Source organism: Eumetopias jubatus, unplaced genomic scaffold (assembly GCF_037043125.1).
Source record: "Eumetopias jubatus isolate StellerSeaLion01/CBP00866 unplaced genomic scaffold, mEumJub1_p1.0 scaffold_7, whole genome shotgun sequence".
NCBI lineage: Eukaryota > Metazoa > Chordata > Mammalia > Carnivora > Otariidae > Eumetopias > Eumetopias jubatus.
The window spans coordinates 104476642-104493375 of record NW_028274813.1 but is presented as its reverse complement, the minus strand read 5'-3'; the positions used below and the strand labels follow the sequence as shown (position 1 = coordinate 104493375).

At 37.8% G+C, this 16734-nt stretch overlaps 1 protein-coding gene across 9 annotated transcripts in view; it reads left to right on the top strand.

The window, feature by feature from the left end:
- The window catches only part of CSNK1G1 (casein kinase 1 gamma 1), a 174257-nt gene that overhangs the window by 37552 nt on the left and 119971 nt on the right, over positions 1-16734 (top strand). The window lies entirely within an intron of this gene.

Sequence of the window (16734 nt, the reverse complement as noted above, 5' to 3'; positions counted from 1 at the left end):
AGTGCAGAGCCCAAAACAGGGCTAGATCTCATAACCCTGAGATCATGACCTGAGCTGAAAGCAAGAGTCAGAAGCTTAACCACTGAGCCACCCAGGCACCCCTCATCCTGGTCTTTTAAAACTAAGAAACTATGTCAGAATTTTTCTGACACAAAATGATCATCTGCTATTGATATTTCAGCCTTTTAGCCTTTTTTTCAGCCTTGTAGTCTTTATTCAGCTTCAAGTTTTAGATACTTGTAACCTTAATCTTAATTAACAGGTCTGATTTTAATAGCAAGTGCAAAGTGGAGATAAAGGTTAGTTAGCCTTCTAAGCAACTTATATATTCATATTTATAATTTAATTTCAGATACTAGTTTTCAGAATTGCATTCAACATTATAGGAAATTTCTTAGACATATCCATATATACTCTACAATAATTTTTAAAAATGAAATATATTGACAGGAAATAAGTTCAAGATGTATTAACTCCCCCCCACCAAAAAAAATAAACTCCAAAACTTTAAATTTCTGTATTATCCCATTTCTTTCTTTTTCTTTAAAAGCTATACATTTTATTATTTTTTTTAAAGATTTTATTTATTTGACAGAGAGAGACATAGCGAGAGAGGGAACACACACAGGGGGAGTGGGAGAGGAAGAAGCAGTCTTCCCGCTGAGCAGGGAACCCGACGGGGGACTCTGTCCCAGGACTTTGGAATCATGACCCGAGCCAAAGGCAGATGCTTAATGACTGAGCCACCCAGGCACCCCAAAGCTATACATTTTAAACAATGTTATATGGTTAATTGGTCTTAACAAGGGTACTGAGACCACAATCAATGGGGAAAGGACCATCTTTTCAACAAATGATGGGAAAACCAGATATCCACATGTAAAAGAATGAAGTTGGAGCCTTACTTTACACTGTATACAAAAATTAACTGAAAATGGATCGAAGACCTAAACTTGGCAGCCAAAACTATAAAACTGTTAGAAGAAAACATTCAGTTAAGTATTCATTGACATTTGATTTGGCAACAGTTTTATAGATAGGATACCCAATAGCACAAGCAATAAAAGAAAAAATAGACAAATTGGGCTTCATCAAAATTAAGGGCTTTGTGTGTCATGGATACTATCAAGAAAGTGAAAAAATGAACTACAAAATGGGGGAAAAAACTTGGAAGTATTTTCTGCTAAGGGATTAATAACATAGAATGGTTACATGATGCCTAAAACTCAACAACAAAAAACGGTTCAAGAATGGGTAGAGAACTTGAATAGACATTCTCCAAAGAAGATATACAAATAAACACATGAAAAGATACTCAAAATTGTTAGTCTCTGGGGAAATACAAATCAAAACTACAATGAGATAGCACTATAAATACCCATTAGTATGACTATTATTTAAAAAATCAGCATAACAAGTCTTTTGGTGAGGACGTGGAGAAATTGGAAACCTGTATTACTGGTGGGAATATAGAATAGTACAGCTGCTGTAGAAAATAGTTTCTTAAAAGGTTAATATAGGACTACCATATACGACCCAGCAATTCCTCCTAGGTATATATCCAAAACAATTGAAATCAGAATCTCAAACAGATACTTGTACATTAATGATCATAGCAGTGTTATTCCTTGTAACCAAAAGATGGAAGCAAACCAAGTGTCTGTTGACAGATAAATGGATAAACAAAATGTGGTATATACATAAAATGGAATAGTAAAACTCAGCCTTAAAGAGGAAGAAAATTCTGGGGCATCTGGGTGGTGCAGTCAGTTAAGCACCTGGCTCTTGGTTTGAGCTCAGGTCATGATTTCAGGATTGTGAGATCAAGCCCCAGGTCCAGCTCCGCAATTAGTGTGGGAGTCAGCTTGAGATTTCTCTCCCTTTCCCTTTGCCGCTCCCCCTGAGTCTTGCGCAAGCATGTGAGCATGTGTCCTCTCTCTCAAATAAATAAATCTTTAAAAAAAAAAAAAGGAAGAAAATTCTGACACATGCTTCAGCATGGAGGGACCTTGAAAACACTGTGCTTAGTGAAAAAGGTCAGAAACAGGACAAATACTGTATAATTCCACTTAAATGAGGTACTAGAATAGGCAAATTCATAGAGACAGATGGTAAAATAGAGGTTACCAGCAGCTGAGGAGAGGGAGAAAGAGGAGTTACTGTTGAATGGGTTCAGAGTTTGTGTTAAGAGTGATGAGTAAGTTTTGGATATAGATAGGGATGATGGCAACACAACATTGTGAATGTATCAGTGAAGTGTCTATTTACAAAAGGTTAAAATGGTAAGTACTATGTTATATATTTTACCACAGTAAAAACCAAACAAACAAAAATGTTAGTGTATGATTGGAAAACTTAGGAGAAGTCTTCTTTAGTGGTGAGGTTTCACTTTTCCCTTTTTGTATCATAATTTTCTGTGAGTTCTGATTATTTTTTCTAATAGCAGTGTTTCTATAATTTAAAAAAAGCAAATATATAACAGAGATATAGTGTATATGTGAAAATATTGTCCAGAAGGTCCAGATTGTAAGGATTGTTGATAATCTCACTAATTAAAGCTTTTGAATTATTTGATTAGATGATTTTTCATAGGACTGGAGTCAGTTAAGTACTTCCAATGATGTATAAATAAAACTTCTTTAATAAATGTTATGTTTTCATTTGGGTAGATGGTTTCTAGTTTGATGCATCTATATTATTTTTAACCTATTTTATCCTGAAAAAATTTTTTAATGTATGAAGGCATATGCACTATATGCAGTGTGTAATGGTCAGCTATTCAGTAGAATTTTGTATAGAAGTATCTTTTTAAGTCCAAGATTGTGTAGCTTTAACCTTCTTTAAACACTTTTTCATACCCGTAAAATGAAGAGGATAGTTGTGGTCATTTAGTTTCTGTAGTATTTTTCCTATTTATTAGTCATTCTGAAAATCTTTCAACTAAACCTGAAGAGAAAATTTTAATCTTTTTTTTTTTTAAAGATTTTATTTATTTATTTGACAGAGACATAGTGAGAGAGGGAACACAAGCAGGGGGAGTGGGAGAGGGAGAAGCAGGCTTCCTGCCGAGCAGGGAGCCCGATGCAGGGCTTGATCCCAGGACCCCGGGATCATGACCTGAGCCAAAGGCAGATGCTCAACGACTGAGCCACCAAGGCACCCCAAAATTTTAATCTCTTGTCTGTTATCTTCTGTACTATTAAAAGATATTTATGGCTGTCTAGTTCAGGATACAGTACTGATGAGGAAAACATGATGACATATCACAATTGAACAATCTTTTTGTTGAAGTACCATCTGCATCTTATTCTTTTTCTAAGTACAGACTCCAACACATATCCCAACCAGCTTCTTCATGCACTTTGACACTGGCCATAAAGAAAACTGGAGCAATCTTTTCTTAAAACCCGGATTAAAACTACTTCAGTGTAATTTCTTTTTTTTTTTTTAAGATTTTATTTATTTATTTGACAGAGAGAGACACAGCGAGAGAGGGAACACAAGTGGGGGGAATGGGAGAGGGAGAAGCAGGCTTCCTGCTGAGCAGGGAGCCCGATGTGGGGCTTGATCCCAGGACCCTGGGATCATGACCCGAGCCAAAGGCAGACGCTCAACGACTGAGCCACCCAGGCGCCCCTCAATGTAATTTCTCGTGAAAGTTTTTGCAAAGGAAGAGCTGAAGATTATTAGCTCTTGCTCTCAAGAACATAGAAGTTGAAGAAGTATTTATGTGAATAAAACTTACTAATAATTTTGCCTATTTTAAACTGTATGTGACAGGAAGTTTTAAGTTACAGTTATCGTGACATGTAAGCATTGTTTTGTTTTCTTAAAGATTATTTGTTAGAGAATCTGAAGCAGACTCCCCACTGAGCGCAGACCCCGACGCAGGGTTGGATCTCACAACCCTGAATCTGGCACTTAACTGACTGCACCACCCAGGTGCCCTTAAGCATTGTTACTTTTTAATTGAAGTATGATTGACATACAGTATCTTACTAGTTTCAGGTATACATCATAGTGATTTGATATTTTCATACATTATGAAGTGATCCCCACAATAAGTCTAGTTACCATCTGTACCATGCAAAGTTATTGCAATATTATTGACTAAATTCCCTCTACTGTACATTATAACTGCTATTCTTGATTTAATTTGGTAGTAATTGAAGGACATAATTATTTTAATTAATTATTGAACAGTCAGAAAAAGGATTTTCAGACTGAAAGCAGCATAGATCACAAATTCAAACCAGCCCTGGAATTTTACTTTTCACTAGCTGTTTTCCCTTGGAAAATTAATTATCAAACTAATTTTCATTTTGATTTTCTATGTTATGGGGATGATCTGCTTTGTGATGGGAGAAGGGACTAAAAGGAGGGAATTAACCCAATTACTGATTTATTGTTTTATCTATTTAAATAGCTAGGTTGTGTAAATTAGGAAGTTCTTAGTACTCCTGTAATTTCTTTTTTTTTTAAAGATTTTTATTTATTTATTTGAGAGAGATAATGAGATAGAGCATGAGAGGGGGGAGGGTCAGAGGGAGAAGCAGACTCCCCACTGAGCAGGGAGCCCGATGCAGGACCCGATCCCAGAACTCCAGGATCATGACCTGAGCTGAAAGCAGTTGCTTAACCAACTGAGCCACCCAGGCGCCCTCCTATAATTTCTTTTAACATACTTCTTTTAAAGCTCTTACAACACAGATTTTTAAAAATTCAATTCATTAAAACAAACATCCTAGAATGCCTGGATTTAGGCAACAGGATTAAATTCTGTTTAATTGAAGATTACAGAGAACTTTAAAACTTTCTAAAACTTGTTGTATTTTGAACATTTACTCTGCATAAGGTACTGTGGGACATGATGAAGAAAAGGGTTTTTGCCCATAAGAGGCTTAGAGTATTTTGGGAGAACTAGATTTGTATATGATGATTTTTTTTAATCATTTAAAAATATACTGCTGATATCCCTGATATTATAGGGAATAGAGTGGGTTCTTCTGATGATGATGGAACCTGTGAATTGTAAATCTTTTACTCTCTGTAAGAATTCTGAGCATGTAAGTATTGAGTGCATGTTTAATTTATACTAATTACAGTAGACTTCCTGGCCTCAAACAAATAAGAAAGTGTGTAGAGGATGGGTTATGGGTTTTGTATATATGGTTGTTTTGTTGTTTTGTAATTTTTTTGTAATTAGAATAAGGAGTGAAATGGAGGGCTAGGATTTTGTTAATTGAGGGTATCTGTTAAATAAACTTCAGTTAATTGGAAACACTCAGTTGAACATTTATTTACTCTGCTGTGTTCTGAGTGCAATGCTTGACACTGTAGGCAGCTAAGACAGCAGTTCCTGGTTCCATAGAGTTCCACAGCTTCGTAAGCAGACAGATAAAGATAGCCACAGACTATTAGTATAGTAGTAAATAGATGTGTGATTAAGGAAAATATTATTCATTTGTGCATCATAAATTTATTGGGCAACTATTTTGTCTTTAGTGTTGGCACTTGAAGTACAGTGAAAACAAAGATTTGCTCCTACATTGAAGAAGCTTATAGGCAGGTTTTAAGTAGGCTTTATTTTGTTCTTATCCTTAAGTTTTTGAATGAAGTAACTAAAACAAGACAGGAAACAGCAGGAGTAAGTTGACTCTCTACTGGAGGAACTCAAATCAGAATCTTTGTGTGACAATCTAGTATTTCCTTGATCAACAGAAAGGAAAAAATTTGAAATTCTAATTTTTCCTATCAGTATTGGAGGGACTCTACTACTAAGCTTGTGATAGGGTGTTTTTTAAAAAGTAGTAATTAGGGCACCTGGGTGGCTCAGTCGTTAAGCGTCTGCCTTCGGCTCAGGTCATGATCCCAGGGTCCTGGGATCGAGTCCCACATCAGGCTCCCTGCTCAGTGGGAGACCTGCTTCTCCCTCTCCCACTCCCCCTGCTTGTGTTCCTGCTCTCGCTGTGTCTCTCTCTGTCAAATAAATAAATAAAATCTTAAAAAAAAAAAGTAGTAATTAGGTTAAAAGTTACTTTAAAGCTTGAAAATTCAAATCCTCAATCACAAAGTAAATATTAATGGAGGAAACACAATAGTTCTTTGGAAGGTAGATAGGAATGAGGCAATCAATGGAGAGAACTAAATCCGATAATTATTTGGGATGTCATCAAGGCTGCTTTTTGGTGTTCTGTGACCTGTTATGCTGACTGTTCATGTATTACCACACTGCAGTTATCAAAGGCTTATTTAAATTTTTTTTTAAAAATTGTTAAGAAAAAATGTGGATTTAAGATCTTTGTGACTCTGTATGCTAATGGGAGGTGTTTGTGGCTTTTCAATACTGGCTTCATCATGACAGTTTTATTATTTATTTTCCTTAAGTAGAGAAGAAAAACCATCTGCTCAATGACAGTTACTGTGTTTTTGTTTTGTTTTTTGTTTTTTAGCATAACTTAGTTTGAAAAAATTTTATAAAGTGTGGTAGAAAAGAAAACCCTTGCACCAAGCTACTGAAAGGTATTTTTTTCTATTAGTCTCTGTTGGTTTATCCTTCTCACACAGGATGTGTTCTGAAATAGAAGGTAGAAGTACTTGAATCAAATATTCGTTTTCTTTGTAGATTGTGTTAATAAAGCAATTACTCTAAAATGAACCAATAATCTGAATCTTTGTATTAACTGTTCTGGAAATATTGTTAGGGAAGCCGATGATGAAAATAATAGTGTGATCTTACCCTAGGTTAGAGAAAACCAGGTAATTCTAGAAGTGAACTTTTTGGAAAAGATAATTGTAATACTGTCATCTGTTAAAGTAGATAAAAGGTTTCATTATTCATGCTTTGTTGGTATCGTTGCCTTAGTTTTAAATTAAAACTGCCTCTTTCTAGCTCGTTGAGTGCAATGGTCTTAGAAAATGGTACTCCTATATTTTACTCTTGAGATGTACATACTAGGATTTCTTTATTCCCTTCTTCCCAGGTAGCTCATGTTTAAAGCTGAGTATATAATCTCTGAAAATAAAGACGAATTCCCCAGTCCTGTAATAGTTATTACACTAAAATTTAAAAAGCTTGGTAAATAAGTATAAATTAAATTGTGTTTGTCAGAAGAAATGGTTTTGCTGTATGTAAGTCGGTAGTTGGTAATTTTTTTTTTTTTAGATTTTATTTATTTATTTGAGAGATAGAGAGCACGAGAGGGAAGAGGGTCAGAGGGAGAAACAGACTCCCCACTGAGCAAGGAGCCCGATGTGGGACTCGATCCTGGGACTTCAGGATCATAACCTGAGCCGAAGGCAGTTGCCTAACCAACTGAGCCACCCAGGTGCCCCAGTAGTTGGTAATTTTTATATAACTTTATTTATTTATTTATTTTTTAAAGATTTTATTTATTTGAGAGAGAGTGAGAGCATGAGAGGGGGGAGGGTCAGAGGGAGAAGCAGACTCCCCGCTGAGCAGGGAGCCCGATGCGGGACTTGATCCCGGGACTCCAGGATCGTGACCTGAGCCGAAGGCAGTCACTTAACCAACTGAGCCACCCAGGCGCTCCATAACTTTATTTTTTTTAATGATTTATTTATTTATTTTATATAGAGAGAGTGTGGGGTAGGAGGGGCAGAGGGAGAGAATCCCAAAGCAGACTCGCTGCTGAGCACAGAGCCCTACAGGGGGCTGGATCTCATGACCCATGAGATTGTGACCTGAGTTGAACCAAGAGCTGGTAGCTCAACTGATTGAGCCACGCATGTGCCCCAATTTTTACATAACTTTAAAAAGTAAACGTAAAAGTAAAATCTTCTTATGACATTAAATATTTTTGTAAACATCTTTGTAAACTGTGTCTTAAAACAGTAAAACTGGGGCACCTGAGTGGCGCAGTCAGTTGAGTGTCCTACCTTTGGCTTTTGGCTCAGGTCTGATCTCAGTGTCTTGGGATTGAGCCCCCTGTCAGGCTCCATGCTCATTGCAGAGTCTGCCTGGGAAATCTTTAAAAAGAAACCATAAAACTAACTGAAAACTGAGGTACGGATGTTTTTATTCATGTTGAATGAGGTGAGGTGTGATGTGATAGGATGGCATATAACATGATATGGGAACATTTTTGGAATTAGGCACACTTGAATTTGAGTTCTCTTTCTGCCATTTCTCAGCTGTGGTAATATTTGGCAAATTACTTAATGTCTTTAAACTTTATTTCTCCCATGGGTAAGATAACCCATGTGAAGTGTCTTGTATGGTACCTAGTCTGCAATAGGCACTCAAAAGATGTTCTTAATACTGGAAAAATTCAGATCTGTGATTTAAACCCTGAAGTTTATAGTAGTTAAAGGTAGTCGAAATTATGGGGCTTTAAAAACCTTTATTTAAAGTATTCATGGGGTGCCTGGTTGGCCCAGTCGGTTGAGCTTCTGACCCTTGATTTTGGCCCAGGTCATGATCTCAAGGTCCTGAGATCCAGCCCCAGTTGGGCTCTGTGCTCAGCCTGGAGTCAGCTTTAGGATTTCTCTCTCTCCCCCTCCCCGCTGCCCCTCTCTTACTCTTATGTGCATGTGTGCATGCACGTGCTCTCTTTCTCAAATCTTAGAGTGAATGAATGAATGAATGAATGAATCTAATTAATTCATGAATCTAATTCTTTCTAGTTTTATTTTTAAAGATTTTATTTGAGAGTGCACGCACTAGAGAGGGAGAGAGCGAGCAACCTGAGCAGAAGGCAGATGTTTATCCTAAACTGAGCCACTTAGTTGCCCCTAATTCTTCCTAATTTTAATTAATTTTTCATAGAAATGGTTAGTCTTTTATGATTCTAGTACTGTAGCTTTTCTTGTTCTGAGGTAATCCATTATAATATGAGAATTATTTAGTACTAACAGTTGTCAATATTGTGAATTGTCTCTTAGTCTTAACTCCTCACTTTGACCTCTGCTAATTAATGGAACTCAGTTACCTTTACTGAAAACAATGAAAGATGAAGTTTAAGCTGATCATATATATTTGTAGGGTTCAAATAGAACTTGCAATGCTGCATCTGAGTTGTATAATGTAACTATAGCCATATCCCAGTGAAGGTAAAATATCATTGAAGACCACTTGAATTCATGTTGTTTCATTCTTAAAATGAATACTTTTATTTTATTATAGCTTAGATGTAGAGAATGATTATAAGAAAAATGTCCATGGAGGGGGATGCCTGGGTGGCTCAGTTGGTTAAGCATCTGCCTTTGGCTCAGGTCATGATCCCAGAGTCCTGGGATTGAGCCCTGCATCTGGCTCCCTGCTCAGCGGGAAACCTGCTTCTCCCTCTCCCACTCCCCCTGCTTGTGTTCCCTCTCTTGCTGTCTCTGTCTCTGTCCAAGAAATAAATAAAATCTTCAAAGAAAAAAAAAGAGGAAAGAAAGAAAAATGTCCATGGTTCCAGATTTCACAAAAATTGAAAGGACCAAAAGAATTCTGTATTAAATTTTGTATTAATCAAGTTCTGTGGTTAAAATACTTTTATGTATTCAAAATATATCCTACCTAATACGTTATAGAGCATTGGGCTGTACAGTAATAAATTGTACCTTACAGGTTAGGTCAGTAGCATCTTCTTGAGAAAACTTGAATGTACATGAAGATGTACTCATATTTCCTAAAAGAATACATTTTCTTGTGATAATCTGTGTATTTGTTGTGCCAGTGAGTGATGGATCTTTTTTTTTAAAGATTTTATTTATCAATTTGTCAGAGAGCGAGAGAACACAAGCAGGGGGAGCAGCAGAGGGAGAGGGAGAAGCAGGCTCCCTGCTGAGCAGGGAGCTCGACGTGGGGCTAGATTCCAGGACCCTGGGACCATGACCTGAGCAAAGGCAGACACTTAACTAACTGAGCCATCCAGGCGTTCCCAGCCAGTGATGAATCTTAACCACTGAAGAAGTTGGATGGGGTTTATTTTAATCTCAGCCTACAAGAGTATGCTGTCCCATAGGGCAACCATATACCTCTCTTCCTATAAGTTTTGGTAATCAGTATAGTGTTTATAAAGGATTCTTGAGTCAGGCTGCCAAGTATGCTGGCTCCATTGCTTCCTAGTTTTTTTTTTTTTTTTAAGATTTTATTTATTTATTTGACAGAGAGAGACACAGCGAGAGAGGGAACACAAGCAAGGGGAGTGGGAGAGGGAGAAGCAGGCTTCCTGCTGAGCAGGGAGCGCGATAAGGGGCTCAATCCCAGGACCCTGGGATCATGACCTGAGGCGAAGGCAGATGCTTAACGACTGAGCCACCCAGGCGCCCCCACTGCTTCCTAGTTTTATGAATCTTAGGTACTTTACTAGGTTTCCTTGTCTGAAATGAGGATGATAGTAAAAATATTACTGTTTTATAGGATTGTAGAAGGATTTAATGAATTAATGTACTTAAATCACTTAAAAAGTATCCGGCACATAAAGGCCCAATAAATTTTAGATGTGATAGTTGTCCCTGTTCTACAGTGTGACAGTTATGAACTATCCCTAGGTTTTTCATTATGTCCTATAAAGTGTATGCAGAGATTAATAAAATCTGAGAAAGAGTGGTTTTGCATTAAGAATATAGAAAGGGGCACCTGGGTGGCTCAGTCGGTTAAGCATCTGCCTTTAGCTTAGGTCGTGATCCTGGGATCCTAGGATTGAGCCCCACATGGGGGCTCCCTGCTCAGTGGGGAGTCTGCTTCTCCCTCTGCCCCCCCCACACTCATGCTTTCTCTCTCTCTCTCTCCCCCTAGCTTTCTCTCTTTCAAATAAATAAATAAGGGATGCCTGGGTGGCTCAGTTGGTTAAGCGACTGCCTTCGGCTCAGGTCATGATCCTGGAGTCCCGGGATCGAGTCCCACATCGGGCTCCCTGCTCAGCGGGGAGTCTGCTTCTCCCTCTGACCCTCTTCCCTCTCATGCTCTCTATCTCTCATTCTCTCTCTCTCAAATAAATAAATAAAATCTTTAAAAAAAAAAAATTAAAAAAAAAATAAATAAAATCTTGGGGCGCCTGGGTGGCTCAGTCATTAAGCATCTGCCTTCAGCTCAGGTCGTGATCCCAGGGTCCTGGGATCAAGCCCCGCATCGGGCTCCCTGCTCCGCAGGAAGCCTGCTTCTCCCTCTCCCACTCCCCCTGCTTGTGTTCCCTCTTTCGCTGTGTCTCTCTCTGTCAAATAAATAAATAAAATCTTAAAAATAAATAAATAAATAAAATATTTTAAAAAAAGAATATAGAAGGAAACTATTCCTTTTGCACTACCATGTAAGCTATAAAATGAGAGAATAAGCAGATAATGGCTCTTTGAAGGAAAGAGGGGGATAATATAACTTTATTCTAATCAGATGGGTGAAGTTGTCTATATGTTTAGCCAATGATTAAGAAATAGTTATTTGAAACTGGACAAAAGTTAGATTAAAATAGAGTAGTATTTGTATTTATAATGCTGTCAGATTTTCAACAGCAACCCTTCAAGTTACCAATAAATACAGTGTAAAACGGAAGACTCATTCATGATAAAAGCAAGCAGAAGATAATAGTGTAATGCCTTTCATACTGCTATGATTAAAGTGCAGCCCTATCTTAAACTTTAGACTTAGTTTTAAACCTTGGTTTCCAAGTACCTGAGATGAAAAGTCTTAGCTCAGCACCTTTGGAAGAAAGAATTAGATTCCTTTGTACCTAGTTCGTGCATAAAACTGAGAAAGAGAAAGCTCAATATGGGTACATTCCTGTTACAATCCTTTATGCTCCATGAGAGAAGAAAAGCATGTTCTAGAATAAGGATTTCAGAAGGTGGAAGATAGTTACTATTTAGGATAATGGAGTTGAGAAAATGGAATACAAATACAATGAAATGTTGCATAAGATCTAATTACAGCCTAGCATACACTCTAGTGAGATTTGTTACTGCCTTGTGTGGCTTATCAATAAGTTAATAGGAAATACAGGAAGAGACTTCAGGTTTTATGTATATAACCGTTACAACTCCAGTCCCCTCCTTTCCCCCATTGGCTGCCTTGTTTGCTGAAGGAAAGTTTAATGATATGATCACTTCCTAATAAGAAAACTTTACCAATATTAGTGTTAAGTCTTTGACTAGATGCTTTTAAATGAAATTTGCAGTGTCTGTGGCCATAACCTATCTCAGTATCAGAAGCAGCTACATTCATCATCAGCCCGTGGACTTGTAATTTTATATATCATAGGCTTTTTCCTTTATAAACCCATCTGTTTGTCATATAAATGCTTGTCATATAAACCCATCTGTTTATCATATAAATGTCACATACCGTTATCTAATGTGGAATAACTTTTTGTTTTGAAAGCTGCTTATTTTCTTAGAATAATACCTTAAATTGTTCTCATTTGGATTTGAAATTAAGAAATGGGAATATTCCCTTGAATAAGAAACAAATGAATTAACCTAGAGCAATCTACACATTTAATGCAATCCCTATCAAAACACTATCAACTTTTTTCAAAGAAATGGAACAAAAAATCCTAAAATTTGTGTAGAACCAGAAAAGACCCCGAATAGCCAGAGGAATGTTGAAAAAGAAAAGCAAAGCTGGTGGCATCACAGTTCCGGACTTGAAGCTCTATTACAAAGCTGTCATCATCAAGACAGTATGGTACTGGCATAAAAACAGACGTATAGATCAGTGGAACAGAATAGAGAGCCCAGAAATGGACCCTCAACTCTATGGTCAACTCATCTTCGGCAAAGCAGGAAGGAATGTCCAATGGATAAAAGACAGTCTCTTCAACAAATGGTGTTGGGAAAATTGGAAAGCCACATGCAGAAGAATGAAACTGGACCATTTCCTTACACCACACACAAAAATAGAGTCAAAATGGATGAAAGATCTAAATGTGAGACAGGAGTCCATCAAAATCCTAGAGAACACAGGCAGCAACCTCTTCGACCTCAGCTGTAGCAGCTTCTTCCTAGAAACATCGCCAAAGGCAAGGGAAGCAAAGGCAAAAATGAACTATTGAGACTTCATCAAGATAAAAAGCTTTTGCACAGCAAAGGAAACAGTCAACAAAACCAAAAGACAGCCGACAGAATGGGAGAAGATACTTGCAAATGACATATCAGATAAAGGGCTAGTATCCAAAATCTATAAAGAACTTATCAAACTCAACACCCAAAGAACAAATACTCCAGTCAAGAAATGGGCAGAAGACACGAACAGACATTTTTCCAAAGAAGACATCCAAATGGCCAAGAGACACATGAAAAAGTGCTCCACATCGCTCGGCATCAGGGAAATCCAAATCAAAACCTCCATGAGATACCACCTCACACCCGTCAGAATGGCTAAAATTAACAAGTCAGGAAACAACAGATGTTGGTGAGGATGCAGAGAAAGGGAACCCTCCTACACTGTTGGTGGGAATGCAAGCTGGTGCAGCCACTCTGGAAAACAGTATGGAGGTTCCTCAAAAAGTTGAAAATAGAGCTACCCTATGACCCAGCAATTGCACTACTGGGTACTCACCCCAAAGATACAAACGTAGGGATCCGAAGGGGTACGTGCACCCCGATGTTTATAGCAGCAATGTCCACAATAGCCAAACTTTGGAAAGAGCCAAGATGTCCATCAACAGATGAATGGATAAAGAAGATGTGGTCTGTATATACAATGGAATATTATGCAGCCATCAAAACCCAAAATCTTGCCATTTGCAATGATGTGGATGGAACTAGAGGGTATTATGCTAAGCGAAATAAGTCAATCAGAGAAAAACATGTATCATACTATCTGGCTGATATGAGGAATTCTTAATCTCAGGAAACAAACTGAGGGTTGCTGGAATGGTGGGGGGTGGGAGGGATGGGGTGGCTGGGTGGTAGACATTGGGGAGGATATGTGCTATGGTGAGCGCTGTGAATTGTGTAAGACTGATGAATCACAGACCTGTACCTCTGAAACAAACAATACATTATATGTTTTAAAAAAAAAGAAGATTGTGGGAAGGTAAAAATGAAGGGTGGGAAATCGGAGGCAGAGACAAACCATGAGAGACTATGGACTCTGAGAAACAAACTGAGGGTTCTAGAGGGGAGGGGGGTGGGGGGATGGGTTAGCCTGGTGGTGGGTATTAAAGAGGGCACATTCTGCGTGGAGCACTGGGTGTTATGCACAAACAATGAATCATGGAACACTACATCAAAAGCTAATGATGTAATGTATGGTGATTAACATAACATAATAAAATAAAATGAGTTAAATTCACTAGCCATGATATTCCAAACTATTTGGTAGAAAGCATTATCATTATTTCAGACTTCCACTTTTCATAAGATTTGTTTTTATTGCTGGAGTGAATAGGTACTTTTTAGTTTAAACGGGGTACTTTTTCTTGTTCTGTGAGTTCCCATCCTTGTTTTTGGCAACATAGACTATTTATGCTAAAGACTTTCAGAGCTCTATTTCACTTGATCAACTTTAGACCAGAGGTTGCAAATGGGTGTCTTGGACATTTAAAAAAATTTTTTTAAGTTAATTGCCAACATCTAAAAATAGGGGGATCTTTTAAGATTTTATTTATATATTTGAAAGAGAGCAGGCTCGGTGGGGAGGGGCAGAGGGAAAGGGACAAGCAGACTCCCTGCTGAGCAGGGAGCCCTGGGGGTGGGTGCACAGGACTGGATGCAGAGGCTCCATGTGGGGCTTGATCCCAGGATCCTGAGATCATGACCTTAGCTGAAGTCAGATGCTTAACCATCTGAGCCACCCAGGCGCCTCAGAAATTGGGGGAGATTTTATTCAAATTTCAGTGACTAATAACAACTCTTTAAAAATCAGTGCTGGCAGCACTGGGTCTAGTAGAAGTCAACAGGGGCCGAGACGTAGCTGTGCTTTAGATGGGATGCCCACTGTTCACTTTACCACCATATACCTTTGAAGTGGTCATGACTCGTTACGTTTGACATCTGGTCCTTCTCAGCATTGCAACCTTTGCATCAGTGAGTTTGTTTCTTGATGCATGCCTGTTTAATGCAATTATCTGGAGAATTATAAAAAGCCCTGGTTGTGCTTAGGCCATCATTCAGTTTGTTCTGTTTTAGGCCTTTTAGACAAGCAGTATTATCCTTTTATCATTTTAATTTATTCAAGGGAAGGGTGTTACATTTTGTGTCTATAAAACAAAAGATTAGCATGAGGGCGCCTGGGTGGCTCAGTTCGTTAAGCAACGCCTTCGGCTCAGGTCATGATCCTGGAGTCCCGGGATCGAGTTCTGCATTGGGCTCCCTGCTCAGTGGGGAGTCTGCTTCTCATGAAGCAGGTATTTCCCTCCCTCTTCTCATGCTCTCTCTCTCCCTCTCATTCTCTCTCTTTCAAATAAACAAATAAAATCTTAAAAAAAAAAAGATTAGCATGAGAAATTACGCTAACTTTGAAAAAAACTTTCAATAATTTAAAATCCAGATAAGTACTTCTTTCTTAAAGTAATCACCTGAAGAGGCCAGTTTTTTCTAAAAGTGCTATTCAAAACATATTTGGGGGAAAAAGGTGGTACATTTTAGATATTATTGGATGTCAGATTTTTATCCTTAGAGATTAGTTACATTTTAAATACTTGGAAAGTATATATAATTTGACAAGAAAATTGAATGTGATAAATTTTATGAAGTAACAAGAAGTCAAGCAGCTCAAAGTGTAATGGATGAGAATCTGGATAAAACCAGGTTTTATCCAGTTTCACAGTAAATTTGAACATTTGTTCAAAGTAAATAGTTCTCCCAGAAAGAAGATAGTATAGCTATACGTTCATACCCATTAGCCTTCAACCTTAACCCTCCCTGCTTAAAGAATAGAGTATAATGAATTAACAATAATGACAAAACAGTAAGAAAACAAAAGTAATGAAGAAAACTTTATCAGGGTGATGAAAACAGAGATAACATCCCTAATTTATGCCACAGGTTTCAAGGAATGCCTTCCAGGAACAGTATATTTTGGACCAAATTGAAAGGAATTCAGTTGTAACTATCCTTTCCAGGAAGACCATGCACTGTTGTCAGAACCATATAAAGTTTGAAAAGCCATACCAATATGTCATAGGAAAAAGAAGATTAGGTACATATGTTTTGAGGCCACAACAGCAAAGTGATAAACTATATATAATTTATTTATATTATTTGTAAAAACATTTATATAAATACATATTTTCCCTCCTCTCTGATTAAACCTTTTAATATCACCGTTGGCTTATACATGAAATAGTCCTTACCAATTTTTTTTTTAAGATTTTATTTATTTGAGAGAGAGAGAGCAAGGGAGCATGAGCAGGGGAGGAGCAGAGGGAGAAGCCGACTCTCCCCTGAGCAGAGAGCCCAATGTGGGGCTTGATCCCAGGACCCTGGGATCATGACCTGATGTGAAGGCGGACACTTACTGAGCCACCCAGGCGTCCCAAGAATTCCACTTTTAATAGATATAAGTGCTTTTACTTTTCACAGTCCTTACCAAATTTATATAAACAAGATTTAGAGATGAAGCCAAAGGCAGGAGAAACAGTCTCCTAAGATCCTTTTCTCAGTTGTATGACAGTTCCTTTAGGCCTAGGTCCCTGCCCATCTCTGTCAGTTTGGTGAAATGAATGAGCCAACTAAGGAAACTGATTCAGTATTTACCAGGTGAACAAACTCAAGAAAAGCCAGTTGTACTAATTTTGGGCTAAATTTGATATCTCCCAAGTTCAAAAATTATTTTTAAATTATTAT